The sequence below is a fragment of the Mya arenaria genome, chromosome 10 (genome assembly GCF_026914265.1).
Source record: "Mya arenaria isolate MELC-2E11 chromosome 10, ASM2691426v1".
Lineage (NCBI taxonomy): Eukaryota > Metazoa > Mollusca > Bivalvia > Myida > Myidae > Mya > Mya arenaria.
Genome location: NC_069131.1, coordinates 3,455,217 through 3,477,207, shown reverse-complemented (window position 1 = coordinate 3,477,207; position 21,991 = coordinate 3,455,217). Strand labels below are relative to the sequence as shown.

Genomic DNA, 21,991 nt, shown 5'->3' with positions numbered 1-21,991 from the left:
ACCCAAGGTGATGCATGTTGCATTCTGGTTCTCCATTTTACATACACAAGACGGACTGTCGCAGGATTCCTCGCACGCAGATGACTTCTGCAATAAAAAGGATATATTGAAACAAAGTAATAAATGAGATGATGATGGTGATGTAGCTAAAGAACTTTAGCGAACACGTTATATATGCATAAATATGCATTGTACAGACAAAATAACTATATTATCCGGTAAATGAAGTCAAATGTAGTTCACAAAGTATAATATATTAATAGGTAGGTAGGTACTTTATAATAAATCCGATTATAAACATTCCTTAATTAGGTCATAGTTGTGTTCAAATTTAATCGAGTGATAACAAGAATTTCAGAAAATATCCACGTGACCTACATTTGACCTCACAAATGTAAAGTTTAATTTGCTTTTATTTTTCTATTTTTGAATGATTAGAAATCTAACAGATAACGAAATTGAAATATTATATATGTATATATATATATATATATATATATATATATATATATCTACTACAGATATTAAGGCGACCATATATATATTAATCTAGGCATTATGGGGACCGCTGGATTAAGGCGACAAAAATTGGTCTCCTTAATATTTTCAGTCCAGATTTGATGTATCAAATGTCAATAAAAATGTCCATTGACAGTAAGTTGATAAGCTTGAATGTTTATTTACGAGATCATTTCATTGTTTTAAATCTTATTATCTTTTAATATTAAAAAAAATATTCTTAAACTTTTGTGTGTGTATATTTGTGTATCCATAAAAATAGCTATTAAGGCGACCAGGGAAAAAATCATAATTTTGGTCAAAAATAGCTATATACTAAGCATTTTTTATTTGTTTTACTTTATTTAAAGCCTATTGTATATTATCCCGAAGTTTTATTCCATAAAAAACAGAAATAAGGAAATTCGATATTTCGTGTACCACCAGCATCCAAATTTTCAAGTATACAGAAATTTAACTTTCCGGAATATAACGGAAATTTTCCGGGTATCTCCGTGGTACCATCTCCGTGCAATTATGCAGTATGGCGTTCATCTCTTACGGAAAGAGAATGGTAACTTGGTAAGTGTTTAAAATACATATTCAACGTTTTTTTCGTTTATTTTTATGACTTTTGTACAGTAGTATAAATCGTCTACCCTTTGGATGAAAAGCAAATGATTTATCCGGATTTTGTTCATCCGAAACTAAGTCACTAGTATCAACATCCGGTGTAATTTTTGCTTGTATTTTGGAGAAACTCGATTGATTTCTAGCAAACTTGGTTTACCACTACATCGTCGCTTATTATTATTTGGTATGTTCCAATCTAGAAAGGGATTTGCTCCCTTAACATCTCAGATTTTAATAAATAAAAGACGAAATGATACAAATGCCTTACATTTTGTTTGTCAATGTCATGTCATTAGTGTCTTAAATTCTCATATTTGATAATAAATGCAACAATAAAATATTTCCCTTATTCTGCCACAGTTATGCACCAGTCAATTGTAACCATGGCCCCCAGGCAGGTCTTGTTTATACCGGGGATAGCAGGGGAAATAGGCCATGTTTTTACGTTCCAGGTGGACCGGCAGTGCTGAGTGAATGCGGTGTTATTTTTTTTTGCGCTGAAAACGGGGAATGGGCCTAACCTAGGATGTCCCCAGGGGCATTTGACGGGGATCTGGTCATTTCGTAACCTTACCATTTCGTAACTGCTGAATCTTGGTTATTTCGTAACCATTTTGTTAGTCAATTCGTAACCGCCAAGAAATCAATTGCTCATATGGTAACCACCATTTAACAAGGTGATAAATAGTACACTTAGCACCTCGTTAAGTGTATTGTTCGAACCTGGATGTATATGGCACAGCAACCAAGACACCAATTGGGAGACATTACTCAAATTCTCACTAGTAACAAGCCAATAATTTATGTTACTCAATAGTTATTATATATATATATATATATATCATGCTAAATTAGAAATGATTTGTTATACTACCAAAATATGTTAATTATTTTCTTACATTTTGCTTACTTATAAACAATAATTTAAGACTGATCGCGATGTATTTTTGAGTAAAATTACGTTTACATAAATGATCATTCTTGACCTATTTCATTGACTATATTTGTTTGAATTGTTTAAAACGAACAAAATTGTGTTCTGTTCTTTTCTCAATTGATCCATATTCTGCATACTTTATATCCGAAACCAACAAAAAACAGCCTAAAATTATTAGTTATGGTACAGTGGAAACTCAATAAACTGGATCTCCACAAAACCGGAATGCTCGGGATACTGGAATTTTATCAGAGTCCCGGTTTTCCCCTTCTATTATCAATGTAAAAAAATCCCTACAAAACCGGAACCCCGGAATTCCGGATACCGGACAAAAAATCGAGAAAATTTGTTAGTTGTCAACGTAATTTTGCCTTACAAAACCGGACGTTTTGTTCAAACATGTCAAAATAATTATGTGTATTAGGAATTCGTGAATCACGTGTCACTTTGTTTTGACAGCCGGTACGTCTTTAAATATTACACCTGTGATGTTATGTTAACATGATAATCGATAATGATGATTGCGCTGTGGATTGACTGTCGTGCGATAATCAAACGATAATCGAGAGAGATGGTTTATTTTGAATACATGTTCAATAAGCCACATGGCCCGTGAGAAAAACAAAATACACGATTTAACATTAACAAATGACATAGCAAGTGGAGCACGTAAGGCTTGTTTAAATTTTACTATAGATTTTACAGCTAACGAAGGACATGGTAAGAGACAACGTAATACTTAAAGGTGCAAGTCGACATCATATACGGAGAAGGTGTTCATATACCTATACTACTACATACAGTGTCAACAAAGTGCAACATAGAAATCTGAGAAAAGTGAAATTTTTACACATTGTACATTTACACATTTCAAAAACGAAATTATCGATCTTCAATACATACAAATCAAAGGACAAATTTACCAATACATAAAATGAAATGTAAGGCAACATATTAACAGTAAAAACAACAAGAAGAAAAAAATGGAAAAAAGAAGGTTGTTTATATTTGTAAACTTTTTCTAAATTTTAAAGCCTTATCTACGTATGTGCATAACTTTCTGAGTTTAGTAATATTAGTACTTTCGAAGAGTTGTTTAAGTTTATACATACTTGGATTGGACCAATAATATTTTGCAATGTATCTTTTACGGAGTTCAGTATATAAATTACATTCTATCACAAAGTGATATTCGTCTTCCAATTTATTGCATGTAATACACTTTCTGTCTTGCCGTGGAATACAGTTTGGACGATGCCATCGACCTGTTTCAATAGACAGATTATGAGATGAAAGAAGTAACCTAGACATTGCTATGGTTAAACTATTACATACGTTACATTTTAAATAATACTGAAAGCCAAAGGAAACAATGGATTTAAAGAAAGTGCTGCGTCAAACGATATCAAACTAATAATCAAACTTGTAAAAAGAAAATTGATTAAAACAGTTATTTGTTTGTTGCAGAAAATAAAGAACTAGAAACGGTTTTTTAGTGATCATTTTGAAGGGTTGTTTTATCTAAAGACTCTATGATTGAATCAAATTAGAGCGGTGCTTTAATTAAACTATCAAACATACTAAACAAGCATTAAATTACGAGAGTTGTTTTATTTCAAGACTTGGAAAAAAGATGGTTATAAAAACGCAGAAATGTTTAATTATGCTTATCACTTTTGCAAGTGCATTAATCATGTCTCAACCTCAGTTTAAACGTCGGAGAATTGAACTGTCCCTAGAGGACAAAAGCCTTTAAAGGTTAACTCAGTTAATATAATGAGTAAACGTACTCCGTACATCGAATCCCCATTAAACCGGAATCCTCACTAAACCGGAAATTTTGCCCAGTCCGGACCTTGTCCGGTTTAGTGAGTTTCCAATGTATTAATTTCCAATAACAAGTTACAAAATTAAACATATGGGCACATTTTTAATACAATAAGCATATAAAAAGCGCATACTCTCATTCGTCAAACTCACTACATGTTACAATACTTCTATGCAATTTAAAAAAAATGAAATTCTAAAGTTATATGGTCTATATATTTAAAAAATATTGGCTTAAGGTCACAATTCCTCTCAATGGTAGAACATCTATGAATTAAAAAATTATTACATTTAATATTCAGCCTACTTATAATATTTCCTTCGCAACATAAAAAAATAGCTAGTGTGAATGTTTCTATTTGTCATAGTTTCAGAGCTTATTGGCAAATCGCACTACACTATTAGGAATAAAGAAGGAATACAACTACTAGATTTAACTTTTTTTATGTTGTTATTTTTATGTTTTATACTTACAGTAAACTTATTTTGTAAATTCAAATGGTATTAAATTAATTCCTCATAATTATAGGAGCCAACGGTTAAGATATAACCATTCGATTTCTTAACGGTTACGAATTGACTAACACAATGGTAACAAAATGACCAACAATGAGCGGTTACCAAATGACCATAATTCATTTGACAGGGCTTTTACCAGCTGTTTGTCTGTGCAGAGCGGGAATTTTACCTGGGATTGGCTGGACCGAAAGTCAAAGTCCCCGCTATTAGCAGGACCTTGGGGGCCCATGCTGCAATTGACTGTTGCATTATTTGGATTTTTTCTTAACTTTACGACACGCCCCCCTACAGTATTTTATAGTCAAGTTTAGTAACATTTATTTACAGAAATTGGATAACAAGTAAAGTAAACTGTACTGAGCTTTTGAACAAACCTACATACTTATAAATCAAAATTGATATTTTAGGGTCTACACTGAATAAACCCAAAATGTTAGTTTTGATTTGCTATATTCAAACAGTATTTAGTCTATCCACACAAAATTTACAGGATCATCAGATAACAAATTTTCTAAAAATTCTCTGTTTGCCAAATAGGGAAGACAGGTTAAAGTGGGGTTAAAAGGTTGCTATCTGTGACCAAAAAATACTGTTCAAAATTGTGAGTATTCATTTATCTTTCGTTCAGTAAAGAGCATGCAATGGCATAGTGGTTGGATTAGATAATCTGACAGCGGTGCTGGACATCAGGAGTTCAAATATTGTTTTGAGTTCAATGTACCAAAAGAATACCTTTGGAATACACAATTATCTATAAAAATGGCAGAGCAAATTGCCCATATTGTAGTAATGTCTTAGATCCAGCTTGGATAACTTGGACACAGTAAGCGGTTCACACCAAGGGAAATTCTCAGATAAAACAGCGCTTATGAACTTGAACATTACATTTTTCATTGAGACAAAGAAAAAACATTATTGCTGATCTTCTGAAAACAAATCTTGGATTTAAACTAATCACCAACAAAAATATATGCATTTTAATCACACAATGTAAACAACTGCGCCACAGATCTTATCTGTATGTTTAGGGTTTTTAAAATTTAGCAGTTAAATATAGATTAGCATACTGGTAGGTCTGGTTGGTCTGTTGCTTTAGATGCTAAGTAAACATAATGTCAGTGATTTTATCACTATTTCTATTAAAATATCAGTTTTCTTCTTCAGAGCTTCTCACATTTGCACCAATTTTTTACCATTTGAATCATAAAAAGATAACAAACAAACACGGATGGAACATTTGAAAATACAATTCAGTTGGTTTCTATTTTCATGCTCATTTTTGCTTGAAATTATTCTGCTTGAATGTGATTTTTGTTGCTTAAATTTGAACTTAACTCTTTGTGAATATTTAAGGAATGTAAGGGGTCAGATTTCAGATTGCTCATTATTTCTGGAACATTTTGATTGTGTACACTGCACTTTCTTGTTAAGCATTCATCCAAATCATTTGGGTAAATATTGGCAGAAAAACTGCTTTTAGTTTTATACTGGTCATCAAAACCGGCACTGACAAAACATAAGATGTGTTTAATTAATGTGCGGGAAAGAGGTTTAAAGGTGTCTGCTCACAACGAAAATTAATGCTTGCGGATCACAGTACCCCTTCAAGTAGTTCTTGAAAAAAAATGATTCTCTCAGGTAGCGTTTGATTATGTGTACATTGTATCCTTGTATGTATTTTCAAGTGTACACATGATTTATATAAGGTTTGTACAGTTTTAGTTTTATTTAAATTTTAAAATTTTGACTTTTTTTTAAAGATTTGCCTGCCCCTGTCTAAACACTTAAATTCTTGGTCTTTGGACTATTGTCTGCAACTTCAAAACACACTTTTTGGAACAGGACACATTTTTCTGATATTTTATTCAGTTTGACTGCAATATAAGTTGTATTTATCAATCAAGTAAAAAATGACATTTATATTTCCATAATTACCAGGTAGTTTTTATGCCCCCTTTTGAAAAAAGTGGGGTATATTGTTTTGCACATGTCGGTCGGTCGGTCGGTCGGTCGGTCTGTCTGTCGGTCGGTCGGAATACCAAATGGTTTCCGATCAATAACTTGAGAACGCTTTGACCGAGGGACCTCATACTTGGTATGTGTATTGGTCATCACCAGCAGATGAACCCTATTGATTTTGAGGTCAGTGGGTCAAAGGTCAAGGTCAGTGTGACCTTTACATGAAAAACGGTTTCCGATCAATAACTTGAGAACGCTTTGACCCAGGGACCTCATACTTGGTAGGTGTATTGGTCATGACCAGCAGATGAACCCTATTGATTTTGAGGTCAGTGGGTCAAAGGTCAAGGTCAGTGTGACCTTAACATGAAAAACGGTTTCCGATCAATAACTTGAGAACGCTTTGACCCAGGGACCTCATACTAGGTAGGCTTATTGGTCATGACCAGCAGATGAACCCTATTGATTTTGAGGTCAGTGGGTCAAAGGTCAAGGTCAGTGTGACCTTAACATGAAAAACGGTTTCCGATCAATAACTTGAGAACGCTTTGACCCAGGGACCTCATACTAGGTAGGCTTATTGGTCATGACCAGCAGATGAACCCTATTGATTTTGAGGTCAGTGGGTCAAAGGTCAAGGTCAGTGTGACCTTTACATGAAAAACGGTTTCCGATCAATAACTTGAGAACGCTTTGACCCAGGGACCTCATACTTGGTAGGTGTATTGGTCATGACCAGCAGATGAACCCTATTGATTTTGAGGTCAGTGGGTCAAAGGTCAAGGTCAGTGTGACCTTAACATGAAAAACGGTTTCCGATCAATAACTTGAGAACGCTTTGACCCAGGGACCTCATACTAGGTAGGCTTATTGGTCATGACCAGCAGATGAACCCTATTGATTTTGAGGTCAGTGGGTCAAAGGTCAAGGTCAGTGTGACTGTAAGCTGAAAAAAGGTTTTCTGATTGTCCATATTTTTTTAATGCATGCACAGATGATTGGGATTGATGTATAAATGTTTGTATAGAAATGATTTTCTTTTATGTTACTATTTTAGTTGGGCATTTATTTGCCTTCTTAAGTTATCATAAGTAAAGTGCATCTTATGCAATTTTGGAGAAAATTTGCCTCAAGCTCCTCTATCCACTAAGTGCCATGTTTGTTTCAAACTAAGATAGATGATCATCAAGGATATATTTTCTTCAGTAAAGTTTTAAAGTAAGAGTATTGTTCTGATATTTGTCTTATATAGTAGACAGTAGAAATTTATATGTCACTAAATGCATGAGTTGAAGTATCAGTTTTCAGTGAACATCTAGTTTAATTATGCCCCCCTTCGAAGCAGAGGGGTTATATAATTGCTTTGCACATGTCGGTCGGTCTGTTGGAAGACCAAAGCTTGTCCGAGTGATAACTCAACAATTCCCGGACCTATGGTCATCAAACTTGACATGAAGATTAGGTATGACCAGTAGATGACCTGCCTCATATGCATCCAATGACAAATCAGCTGTCATTTCAGTCCATGCATATTTCATTCAATTGTCCAAATATTTCTGGCAACTTGGCGCTCAGGGGGCATAATGTTTCACAAACATCTCTTGTTTGTTAATTTGTTTTAATTCATGGATAGGTTTATTGTGAGTGTCATGGAAAGCTGGAACTTTTCAGTACACAACATGCAAACTGAGAATGAACTGTGTGTGCCGGCTTTGTGAACAAAAACGCAAGGCGGCTATGGTAAGTTGCATCAAGATATCCTTGGGACCCCCCCCCCTGGACACGCAATACATTTCGTGTTTCGCTGATCTGTTGGCTGGGATCAGATCATCCATTTCATGATTTGGGGATTTAGATATGTTACCCCAGCCAACAGGCTGCATGTTTAATTTTACTCAATACAAAGCTTTGTGCGAACATCAACATGTTTATCTAATTGCAGTTGCTGCTTGGACCAATGGTACAATAAAGTTAAGTCAGCAACCGTCTACCAGACTGCAAGATTCATCTCTTCCAAAGGATGTCGTACCTTTCCAGGTGGGTGTGCATTGATTGATTGATTGTGAGTTTGTGTAAATGAATAACTGTGAAACCATAACCAACTGTTGGGTTGTAAAGGTGTGTATGTGCATGCTTCACATATTCTCCGTCCTTTTGGCATACTGGACCGTCATCAGACACTCTGCCATGAATGTTAGAGAGTTTAAAGCTATTTCTTATTTTCCTGTGTAACTATATTGATGTTAGATTAAATTTACGCCGCCGTGTTACTGAGTAACAATTTGAAATTGGGCCAAAATCACCAAGCTAGAGCTTTGCATAATCTTTTTCGAACTTCTGCGAGATTTCTGCCCTTGACAATATTTGCTCGCAGCCCCCCTTAAAGTTGCACTTCGTTCAATATTTGAAAGCTTACGGATACACTTTTTTGTTAATTTGAGATCTTAATGTGGCTACTTCTAAGTAAATAGATGCTCAAAGTAACTAGATGCTCTGGGTGTTCACTGGGTGACAAAGGCTACCCAGTATTGGTTGTTTCTTTTTTCTGAAAAGATGTTTCTAGTGAATTGCCCAGTTGCAGTGGTTTTGACGCCACAGAACCAGCATAGCTCCATGACAGATATATATGTTTTCGTCATTGATGTCAGTACTGCTGTATTGGAGGCCTCACAATTTCTGTGTGGAAATGTCATCTGATACACTCATAACGGCATATTTCTAGCATAGCTTTCACAAGTACATGGCCATTCTCTGTCATTTTCAGATACACTGTGTTTTGTGTGGATAAGAAATGCAGAGTGGTACCACCAATCACCTAAGCCACCATTCCCCTAACAGACAATAGGCTCATGGGGACAGTTCCTGCAATTTACAGAAAAGCTCTCAATTGTAGCCCTACGAACTTCAGGTAAGCGATAAATCTGGACTTCAAGATATCTCTGTACTCACTGTAAGTTTATACTTCATTTGAACAAAACATAGGGCCGAATTCAGAACAATCACTCTCACTCACACTCAATGAGTTAATCCTCTGTAATCACATAACGGTCGAGATATTTTCGAGTGAAAGGTATATCCGTATTCACAGGTGTGAGTGAGACTCAAGTGTTTTGCGTGAGTGGGACATTTGTGAGTGCTCGGCTAGGCCACTTGAACCGCCCTCGAGGATTGGTTGTGAATAGGAATTGAATGAGTGTATGTGAAAAAAGTACATGGCAAGTAGAAAAGATGAAATATATCAAATATTTGGAACAAATAAGGGACATGCTCGTTCCCAGACAATATTTAAGAGACCGGGATAATCCATTGAAGTACATGTTCATTCAATAACGTGGCCATCTATAAACAAAACAAATTCAAAAGGATGCGCCTATCATATATTTGTTTTGTTTCGCAATGATCTTGAACCCCCAGCAATGTTGATGTTTGCAATTCATCAATGGCTGCAAAGACAGGCAGCTAAAGGTACGTGAAGTTAGCATCCTAGCGGCATGAAGTTAGCGGCCTAGCGGCGTGAGGTTGGCGGACTAGCTGCCTAAATTTGTTATCTATTTCAAGGTTCAATGGTTTAAATGGAAAATAAGATAAATCAATGTTTTTAGTCGTACATTAGTGGCCTTAAATTGTTTTCTACTTCAGAGCATTTTTATATGGTTTTTTTTATATGAGTTTTCTTCTAAAACAATGCTAAAATAATTGTTTTCCTATGCAAAATACATCACGCTTGAGCGGTCTTGGGGCGTGAACTTGGCGGCCTGGTGGCCTAGCCCCTAAAAATCCCCAAAACTCAATCCAGCAGCCCATGAAAAGGGGGAAATGCTGATATTCGCTAAAGGATGTCGATTTATGAAAAGGACATTTAATTTATCATTGTTTTAGAAAAGAACGCATATAAAATGCTTTGGAATAGGAAACAATTTTAGGCCGCTAGTCACATGAGGCGGCTAGGCTGCCAGGGCGCTAACTTGACGCCGCTAGGCCATTTCATAGCGTGGTAAGGGAATTTATATGTATTTTCCAGCCTACTTTCAGCTGGATTATTATTACTATTATTATTATTATTATTATTATTATTATCATTTTCATCATCATCAGCAGCAGCAGCACCACCACCACCACCAGCAGCAGCACCACCAACACCAACACCACCATATCATCATCAACATCATCATCATTATTATTATTATTATCGTCATCTTCATCCATTTTCCCCTACATTTCTTGAGTTGTTTTTCACTCCGAAATGTTATTTCCCCATAAGAAGTAGATTCATTCGCTAATTCTATCCATCTGCTATTTTTTCAACGTCCATTTTTTCAACTTCCATATATTATTTTCAAACGCCCAAGACCTCTTTATGTAGAATACATAAGCAAGATTATATATGAATACATATTTGAATTACGTGATACAATGGAAAACGGCTATATATTTAAAACAGCAACAACAACGACAACAAAAAACATGCATTTAAACGTATTTTGCAACAGTTATTTACAACACAAAACGTTTATTTTTATTAACCAATTGTTTTAAAATGTAAATTTCAGTTTCAGAATAACACTTATTATCATTTATTTGTGGCCATAACTAACAATAAGGTACTCAGATCTCAAATAAACATATGTTTACAATGTATAATGTAAACATCACCATAGTCAAACAGATAATCCGATATGATCATGTTAACATACGTGTATAATTATATACTGTATTGCTCGCTTGATGAAGTGGAGTGTTAGCGAGGCGTGTGAATACGAACAGATCACTTGAGTGTCACTCCCCATATTCCACTCAAGTGATCATTTGAGTGTCCCTTACGGGAATGTGGTTGGAGTGTGAGTGAGAGTGGATGTTCTGAATTCGGCCCTTACAATTTCAGCATCAAAATCCAGGTTTAGATCTCAGACTGAACTTTGTCTCCTTCATTAAACTTAATTTCAGATGTTCTATAAGCCACATACATGTTCACTACTTATGACGGATAAGAACTTTTGCAAATTGATTATAAATGCGTTTTCCCAGATTTACACCCTCCTCTTGCAGATACTGCCGATGGTGAAGCTTGGGTGCACCGGGCCGGTTTTCCAGCCTTGTGGAATCAACCAGCTGAACTGGGGCCCGGAATTATATAAGACTCCTTAGCAGCATGGTGAGCTTTTGCGTATTTATTTCCAGGCTCATAAACCCGGCCAGACTTCTGCGTTTAAGCTTTCCTTTCGTCATGTTTTTAAATAACGTATCTCAAGTCTTTCAATGAAATCACAACTGTGACACCTTTGGAGACTAGATTTAAATTAAGGAACCATTATGTGTAGAAAGCCTTTTGGGTGATTTAAAATCAAATTAGTAAACAGGATTCTCATGCTTCATGGTTTCCTTGTGGACCTTTCATTCTTTACTTTGGTAACAGCCGCTTAAGTATGTAAGAACGGGGGGGGGGGGGGGGGGTACAGATGTGATAGTAAACAGTGTTTAATAAGATATATTTGTTTTTATTTTATCACCATTTTGAAGGTAATGATTTTGTTAAATCAGGAATAAGTAACAAGTTTAACACAAACACTGTAACATGTTCTTTATTTCAAATAAATCTATAAATTATCTCTGGAGAATTTAGTCTGATCTCCATTTCTCAGAAAATTAGCTGTCTAAGTGCCTATTCCATCAATGAGTGTCACTGTCTTTAAATTGCTGTTGTGGTACAGTTTAAATAGAAAAAGTTTTATGGCCCTGCTTGTTTGCAACTCCTCATTCATTTTTGTACAGCGAGAAAAGTAAGGGAATTCTAGAGATTTACTAGAATTATGGATTGTTTTTCTTGAGTTACACAGTACATAAGGAGGAATAAGTGTGTACACAACTCCTCATTTTATTCCTGTTTATTATTTATATATGTAACATAGATGTCTACAAGACTTAGAAACATGACATAAAAGAGCTCACTTTGATAAATTTTCTCAAAAAAAGATATCTTTACTGTAAAAGTAAGAACTTTTACTGCATAGTAAGTAATGTCTTCTGCTCATCTTTATGACATCATTACATGGAATGGAAACTTCCCAAGATACATTTCCACATGGCGCAGCTCATTTATATATATTGCTGATGGATTGTTTAGAAAGGGACAGTTTTAATTGGACAAAATATTTTAATCGCTATTTTACAGAGTGCCAGCCATTCATTGCTGTTCTTGCATTGCTGAGGAGGACAGTCCTGCCAACATAACAGTTTGTTCAATAACAGGTAAAAAACTTGTCTCACTTTACATTTTCAACCACTGCCAGATAATATAATCTTATATAATGATAACTCCTTCTTCACAACTGGTGTTAAATATATAATGATTAAACTAACAATAAAATGGAAATTATGCTCTTTAAACTCAGAACCATTATTGACTGTCAGATGCTACTGGTAAATGAACTGGTCTTGATGTCCTTTTTAGCTCACCTGTCACGTAGTGACAAGGTGAGCTTTTGTGATCACTCTTCGTCCGTCCGTCCGTCCGTCCGTCCGTCCGTCCGTCCGTCCGTCCGTTCACAATTGCTTGTGAACACAATAGAGGTCACAATTTTGACCTAATCTTTATGAAACTTGGTCAGACTGATCATCTCTATAAAATCTAGGTCAAGTTCGATATTGGGTCATCTGGGGTCAAAAACTAGGTCACTAGGTCAATTAGTAGAAAAACCTTCTGAACACAATAGAGGTCACAATTTTAGCCTAATCTCAATGCAACTTGGTCAGAATGGTCATCTCTATAAAATCTAGGTCAAGTTCGATATTGGGTCATCCGCGGTCAATAATTAGGTCACTAGGTCAATTAGTAGAAAAACCTTGTGAACACAATAGAGGTCACAATTTTAGCCTAATCTCAATGCAACTTGGTCAGAATGATCATCTCTATAAAATGTAGGTCAAGTTCAATATTGGGTCATCCGCGGTCAACAACTAGGTCACTAGGTCAATTAGTACAAAAACCTTGTGAACACAATAGAGGTCACAATTTTAGCCTAATCTCAATGCAACTTGGTCAGAATAATCATCTCTATAAAATCTAGGTCAAGTTCGATATTGGGTCATCCGCAGTCAATAACTAGGTCACTAGGTCAATTATTAGAAAAACCTTGTGAACACAACAGAGGTCACAATTTTGACCTAATCTGTATGAAACTTGGTCAGACTGATCATCTCTATGAAATCTAGGTCAAGTTCGATATTGGGTCATCTGGGGTCAAAAACTAGGTCAGTAGGTCAATTAGTAGAAATACCTTGTGAACACATTAGAGGTCACAATTTTAGCCTAATCTCAATGTAACTTGGTCAGAATGATCATCTCTATAAAATCTAGGTCAAGTTTGATATTGGGTCATCCGCGGTCAATAACTAGGTCACTAGGTCAATTAGTAGAAAAACCTTGTGAACACAATAGAGGTCACAATTTTAGCCTAATCTCAATGCAAATTGGTCAGAATGATCATCGCTGTAAAATGTAGGTCAAGTTTGATATTGGGTCATTCACGGTCAATAACTAGGTCACTAGGTCAATTAGTACAAAAACCTTGTGAACACAATAGAGGTCACAATTTTAGCCTAATCTCAATGCAACTTGGACAGAATGATCATCTCTATAAAATCTAGGTCAAGTTCTATATTGGGTCATCCGCGGTCAATAACTAGGTCACTAGGTCAATTTGTACAAAAACCTTGTGAACACAATAGAGGTCACAATTTTAGGCTAATCTTAATGCAACTTGGTCAGAATGATCATCTCTATAAAATCTGGGTCAAGTTCGATATTGGGTCATATGCAGTCAATTACTAGGTCACTAGGTCAATTATTAGAAAAACCTTGTGAACAAAATAGAGGTCACAATTTTAGCCTTATCTTAATGAAACTTGGTCAGAATGATCATCTTAACATAAGCTAGGTCAAGTTCCATATTGGGTCAACCCAGGTCAAAAACTAGGTCAATTAGTAGAAAAACCTTGTGAATACAATAGAGGTCACAATTTTAGCCTAATCTCAATGCAACTTGGTCAGAATGATCATCTCTATAAAATCTAGGTCAAGTTCGATATTGGGTCATCCGCGGTCAATAACTAGGTCACTAGGTCAATTAGTAGAAAAACCTTGTGAACACAATAGAGGTCACAATTTTAGCCTAATCTCAATGCAAATTAGTCAGAATGATCATCGCTGTAAAATGTAGGTCAAGTTTGATATTGGGTCATTCACGGTCAATAACTAGGTCACTAGGTCAATTAGTACAAAAACCTTGTGAACACATTAGAGGTCACAATTTTAGCCTAATCTCAATGCAACTTGGTCAGAATGATCATCTCTATAAAATCTAGGTCAAGTTCGATATTGGGTCATCCGCGGTCAATAACTAGGTCACTAGGTCAATTAGTACAAAAACCTTGTGAACACAATAGAGGTCACAATTTTAGGCTAATCTTAATGCAACTTGGTCAGAATGATCATCTCTATAAAATCTGGGTCAAGTTCGATATTGGGTCATCCGCGGTCAATAACTAGGTCACTAGGTCAATTATTAGAAAAACCTTGTGAACAAAATAGAGGTCACAATTTTAGCCTTATCTTAATGAAACTTGGTCAGAATGATCATCTTAACATAAGCTAGGTCAAGTTCCATATTGGGTCAACCCAGGTCAAAAACTAGGTCACTAGGTCAATTAGTAGAAAAACCTTGTGAACACAATAGAGGTCACAATTTTAGCCTAATCTCAATGCAACTTGGTCAGAATGATCATCTCTATAAAATGTAGGTCAAGTTCGATATTGGGTCATCCGCGGTCAACAACTAGGTCAGTAGGTCAATTAGTACAAAAACCTTGTGAACACAATAGAGGTCACAATTTTAGCCTAATCTCAATGCAAGTTGGTTAGAATGATCATCTCTATAAAATCTAGGTCAAGTTCGATATTGGGTCATCCGCAGTCAATAACTAGGTCACTAGGTCAATTATTAGAAAAACCTTGTGAACACAACAGAGGTCACAATTTTGACCTAATCTTTATGAAACTTGGTCAGACTGATCATCTCTATGAAATCTAGGTCAAGTTCGATATTGGGTCATCTGGGGTCAAAAACTAGGTGAGTAGGTCAATTAGTAGAAATACCTTGTGAACACATTAGAGGTCACAATTTTAGCCTAATCTCAATGCAACTTGGTCAGAATGATCATCTCTATAAAATTTAGGTCAAGTTCGATATTGGGTCATCCGCGGTCAATAACTAGGTCACTAGGTCAATTAGTAGAAAAACCTTGTGAACACAATATAGGTCACAATTTTAGCCTAATCTCAATGCAACTTGGTCAGAATGATCATCGCTATAAAATGTAGGTCAAGTTTGATATTGGGTCATTCACGGTCAATAACTAGGTCACTAGGTCAATTAGTACAAAAACCTTGTGAACACAATAGAGGTCACAATTTTAGCCTAATCTCAATGCAACTTGGTCAGAATGATCATCTCTATAAAATCTAGGTCAAGTTCGATATTGGGTCATCTGCGGTCAATAACTAGGTCACTAGGTCAATTAGTACAAAAACCTTGTGAACACAATAGAGGTCACAATTTTAGCCTAATCTTAATGCAACTTGGTCAGAATGATCATCTCTATAAAATCTGGGTCAAGTTCGATATTGGGTCATACGCAGTCAATAACTAGGTCACTAGGTCAATTATTAGAAAAACCTTGTGAACAAAATAGAGGTCACAATTTTAGCCTTATCTTAATGAAACTTGGTCAGAATGATCATCTTAACATAAGCTAGGTCAAGTTCCATATTGGATCAACCCAGGTCAAAAAATTAGGTCACTAGGTCAATTAGTAGAAAAACCTTGTGAACACAATAGAGGTCACAATTTTAGGCTTAACTCAATTCAACTTGGTCAGAATGATCATCTCTAGAAAAATATAGGTCAAGTTCGATATTGGGTCATTCGCGGTCAATAACTAGGTCACTAGGTCAATTAGTATAAAAACCTTGTGAACACAATAGAGGTCACAACTTAAGCCTAATCTAAATGTAACTTGGTCAGAATGATCATCTCTATAAAATCTAGGTCAAGTTCGATATTGGGTCATTTACCGTCAATAACTAGGTCAATAGGTCAATTAGTAGAAAAACCTTGTGAACACAATAGAGGTCACAATTTGTGACCGCTTGATGTACGTCGTTCGTCAACATTTTGCTTCGAACAACATCTCCTTAACCCCTTGGCGAATCATGATGAAACTTGGCAGGGATGTTCCTTGCATGAAGCTCTACCAAAGTTGTTCAAAGACATGGATTCCATGCGAAACTCTGGTTGCCATGGTAACCGATAAGAAAAACTTAAAAAACATTCTCCTCCAAAACCACAAGGCCTAGAGCTTTAATATTTGATATGTAGCATCACCTAATGGACCTCTACCAAGATTGTTCAAATTATGCCCCTGGGGTCAAAAATGACCCCGCCCCGGGTCACGTGGTTTACATAGACTTAGATATGGAAAACTTAACAAATCTTCTCCAAAACTAGAAGTCCTAGGGCTTTGATATTTGGCATGTATAATTACTTTATGGACATCTACCAAGATTGTTCTAATTATGCCTCTGGAGTGATAAGAGGCCCTGCCCGGGGTCGCAAGTTTTACATAGGCTTATTTAGTGAAAACTTAAAATCTTGTCTAAAACCACAAGGCCTAGGCATTTGATATATGGTATGTAGCTTTACCTTGTGGTTCTCTACCGAGATTATTCAAATTATGCCCCTGAAGTGATAAGAGGCCCCACCTAGGGGGTCACAAGTTTTACATAGGCTTATATAAGGAAAGTGTTTAAAAATCTTCTTGTCTGAAAATGCAAGGCCTACTCATTCAATATTTGGTATGTATCATAACCAAGTGGTCCTCTACCAAGATTGTTCAATTTATGCCCCTGGGGAGAAGAGGCCCTATCCTGGGGGGAGTCACAAGTTTTGCATAGGCTTATATAGAACAAAAAACTTCTTGTCTAAACCAACAAGACATTGGCATTTTATATGTGGCATAACCTAGTGGCCCGCTACCAAGATTGCTCAATTTGTGCACCTGTGGTGAAAAGAGGCCTCACCCTGGGTGTCACAAGTTTTACATAGGCTTATATAGGAAAAAACTTTAAAATTTTCTTGTCTGAAGCCACAAGGACTAGGTCTTAAATATTTGGTTTGAAGCATTGCCTACTGATAGGGTCATGTGGGGTAAAAAACTAGGTCAGTGGGACAAATAAAAGAGTGGCCTCTAGGGGCCATACTTTTCATTGGATCTTTATGATAATAGGTCAGAATGTTCACTTTATTTAGCAAAGCTACAGGTGAGCGATACAGGGCCATCATGGCCCTCTTGTCTTGAGATAATAACTATTTGCATATTACCCCGGTACTACTATTGTACATTCAATAGAAAATCGTCTTGTTTGTATCGTTAAATGGCTTTATAATGTTCCCCACTTCCTGATTCTTGAAATTTACGTGAACAAATGACAATCCTACTACCATTTAAAGTTTGATTAAATTTCGGACAAATGTGTTTGTTTTAATTTGCCTTCTGCTTAAAGAAAGGGTATATATACTTGGCAAGAAGTGCTGAATTTCATCGTGAATGACAGTGATTATCCATAGTTTGAATTTGGTTCGGACATGTTTGACGGGAATTCAAAGACATTTTTGTCATCATTTTCGCATATATTGGTTCATTCCAAGATAAAAAATATAACCTTTTTCAAAATGTTCAATCTGTGAGAGTGCAGCTTTAATAGACCTGTAAAGACTTGTCGATGTGAAACTAAACTCTCAATCAAACTTTGGTAAAAGATCAAATGCGGGGCTCCGTGTGCGGCATAGACTGTGTTAATTTTTATTTAATATGATGAAGAGCTAGTTAAGTTATCTTTGTTAAAAGTCTTCATTTGAAGCAAAATATGTTTCAATACCCTGTATGAATTTTTTCACTGGATATTGATTAATAAAAAACATTGCTCCAGGGTGCGGAGCTATTTTTTGCTATATGTCTATATGGAAAAATCTTCTCCTCAGAAGTCAACTTTGTTCCCCAATGTGCAAGGCACAATCGGTGAAAATTATTTCAATAAAAGTCACTGATTATTGCAATAAAAGTCACTGATTATTATTATTGTTATTATTATTAATAAACTTTTACTATTTCAGGAGACAAACAGAAACACAGAGGTGCTATACATTCTGATGGAAAAACAAAAGCATCTCCCATCATTTTGGCGTGGCTCAGATCAAGAGGAGAATTTTAAGAAAGGTAATAACTGAGCAACTAAGAACATGCAAATTGCACTGGTTAGAGTGTAAGACCCATCTCCCTTCATAAAAATTGATAATCATCACTGTATTAAATCAAGAAATTGAAACTAAGTGTCTTGTCTTTTGCAGTGTTTTTGAAATATAATATAATTTAAAAAAAACTAAATTATTATTTAATATGATTGTGAATGTGTGATGTTTTCTTCTGATCATTCACTCTCAAAAACCAGATACTAAAAACATATTTGTAGATTTTTTTGTTTTACTTGTAAATATAGTTTTAAGGTTGAATTTTAGGCAAAGCCTTTTATTCTGCTCAATACAAACTTAAATATTGTAAGAGTTATGGCCCTTTGTAATTTTTAAACAAATACATTTTTTTCATGTTTTTGTAAGCCCATTATTAAGGGACTTTTAATATTTTCACCAGCTGCATTATAAAGTCAGACCAAAAGTGTTCAGTAAGTGTCCAATCAATAACTAAGTTAGAATCCTTTCTCAACTCAAGTGAGCGATATAGGGCCACCTCTATGTTTGTCTGACTAAAAAACAATAATCAATCTTTGAGTTAAATTGACAAATATTGTTGTAGAATGTTTTGTGAAGACATACAATTGGATTACTTTTGTGTCAATAGGATTAAGGTTTCTGCACATAAAAATTATTTAGAATTGCATTTGGGTCAGTCGGTTCACGTTCAATATTACTTGCAGTATAAGCGGAAGCAGTGACTTAAAATTAATTACCAAACAGTTTCTGCTCAATTGCTTTGAGTTAACATACGAGTTATGAAACTTCGAATACTAGTTCTTGGTGGCATAAATGAAAGACCTTGTTTTGTCACATTGACTTGTAATCAAGCACTAACTTCCTCTAAATTCTCTTCAGGTGATGGTTGGGCACACACAAGAAGACATAGATCACAGGTGTCTAGCCATATGAGTAGAGAGGAGTGTCACACTCTGCCAAACTTACTTCATCAGACGAGCAGAAAGCTTCTCAAGATCCCGCACTGCACACTAAGACATAGTCTTTGACTACAACAAGGTGATGAAAGTACAGAGAGGTCCAATTGAAATCAATTCTGTGCTGCGTCATTTCTTCATTCTGGAAGTCGATGGACATGATTTATCATGGCATCAAGTGTGCAGTTTGCCGACTATCAGCAGTCTTGTTCACCAGCTGTGCAACTTGAGCTGGTAGCTTTATTGCTTGAAGCCACTGCATAAGAGGGGGGAGGTGCAGGCTCATCAAAAAGTCTCAAAAGTTGAAACTAGGAAAAGAAGTTTATCAAGAGAGTGAATCTATTTTGAAAACAATTGTTACAATGATTTGGTTTCCTTTGAAACTTGATACATACTATGAATTGAGATGCTTAAATAAAATAACGCTATTCAAATATCAGGAAACTGCCTTTTTCATACTAAAGGGTAAATGATGTCACCATTTCCTGTATGTATTTAAATAAGATATGTCTCCACAATTAATATTTTTATGGAATTTTTCTCAACCTAATGAATGAGATTAAATTGTACAGCGTTATATGAGCTCAATATGTGTTTTCTCATTCTTTAAAATTGGTGAAAAATTGTCAGAAGATAATTAGACCAGTATCCATTACTGCAATCATACAATCAAATATACAGGGACAAGCCCACTGGGCATATAATATAATTAAACCCTGTTTAGGGGCACGAGGCAAACAGAGTTACTTTCAAACGTTAAAGCTGCACTCTCACACTTTGGATGTTTTGACAACCTTTTTCATTTTATGTCTTGGATTGGAACCATCCAATTTTTGCGAAAAATTAAATCCCAGATTTTTCTATTTAAGTTAAAACATTGATGTTTTTTATGCACTTTTCTTAAACTGTTAGTAACATTAATTTTCGAACGGAAATATGAAATCTGCGCTCTGATCTTTAGTCAGCAATCTTTTATCATTGGTTTGCAGATAATTACGCAAAAACTTGCTCATTCGAAGACAAATAAAGTTGTGGAAACGGTATATCTGTGAGAGTGCAGCTCTAAATGTTTAATTGCTTGATTTTACTACTGTATTGGAAATTACAGGGATTGGGGTATATTTTTAGTGTTTTTATTGCTTGTTTTTGATTCATACAGTCATACATTATTCTTCAGGGCACAACTTACAAATAAACAAAACTGGAAAATGGTCATATCAAAAGGTCAAAGATAACGCAAGTTGAACAAACATATTGTTCATGGCTTGTATTTTTGGTATATTTTGTTGCATATGCTATAGAAAAGTTGAAAGTTAAAAATAAATTCATAGTTGAAATGATGGCTTTGAATGGTATTGTCAGATGAGAAACGGCACTATTAAGAAATAGGTATAATGGTACTTTATTTATTTTAATCAATTTTAGATATTATGAAAATTATTATCTTATTTAGTACATGAGACCTTTTAAACAGTTATTGACAATATAACAATGTGTATATGAAGCTTTAGATCAACACTTAAAGCTGCACTCTTACAGATTGTCAGTTTAGACACAAAATTGTCTCAAAATCGGCTGATTTGGTTATCATTCCTGTAATTCAGTCATATTAGATAATTCACAATAGAACCAATCAAAAATGTTTGGTAAAACTGCCGAAAAGTTAATTTACATTAAATTGTTCGTAATGCTTTTAGTCATTGTTCGTAATGCTTTTAGTCATAAAACATCATTTTTTTAACATAAATATGATGAACTGCAATCTGATCTTTTTTCAGCAGTCTTATATCACTTAAAATTGGGTCTAGACATTTCTGCAAAAAATTCTCCATTCATAGACAAACAATAAAAGAGTACCGGTAGTCAAAACAATCAATCGGTGAGATTGCAGCTTTAAATACACCTTTTAAGACCGCTGTAAAATTCCAATGGTTTGCCTAAATCTTTAAAGCTAGCATACTGTTTAATTGACAACCATACTTATTGTTTAAAAGTGTCATGATATCTTTGTACAATGTTTTTATATAATTCATTAAAGAAGTCAAAACAAATTTGTTTATCTTGTAATTTGTTATCTATTATTTAAATGACCCAGACAAAAATGGGAACGTCAGTGCTAGTTCTTTTACTATTAACATCCTATGAAGTTTCTATTGGTGTAGCAGCAAGGAGGTGTTACATTAAGGATGCATCATTTAAACCAAATTATACATTCATATGCACATCATACAGGCGTGTAGCCGCCTATACGTGAATACGCGGCTGAATCCACATGATTCTGACAAAAAAATCAACCAAAGTTGCAGTATGCGAACTTGACT

General features: G+C 35.3%; 1 long non-coding RNA gene across 2 annotated transcripts; it reads left to right on the top strand.

Annotated features, from left to right (window-relative positions):
- The first annotated feature begins 1,027 nt into the window (after positions 1-1,027).
- On the top strand, positions 1,028-21,739 carry LOC128204188 (uncharacterized). Of its 2 annotated transcripts, none has more exons than XR_008256117.1 (7): positions 1,028-1,080; positions 8,316-8,410; positions 9,138-9,281; positions 11,420-11,525; positions 12,543-12,619; positions 18,601-18,703; positions 19,594-21,739. It is a non-coding gene; the product is annotated as an uncharacterized LOC128204188 (long non-coding RNA). The 2 variants fall into 2 exon arrangements; XR_008256118.1 differs by lacking the exon at positions 1,028-1,080 and adding an exon at positions 1,214-1,315.
- Positions 21,740-21,991: the final 252 nt, after the last annotated feature.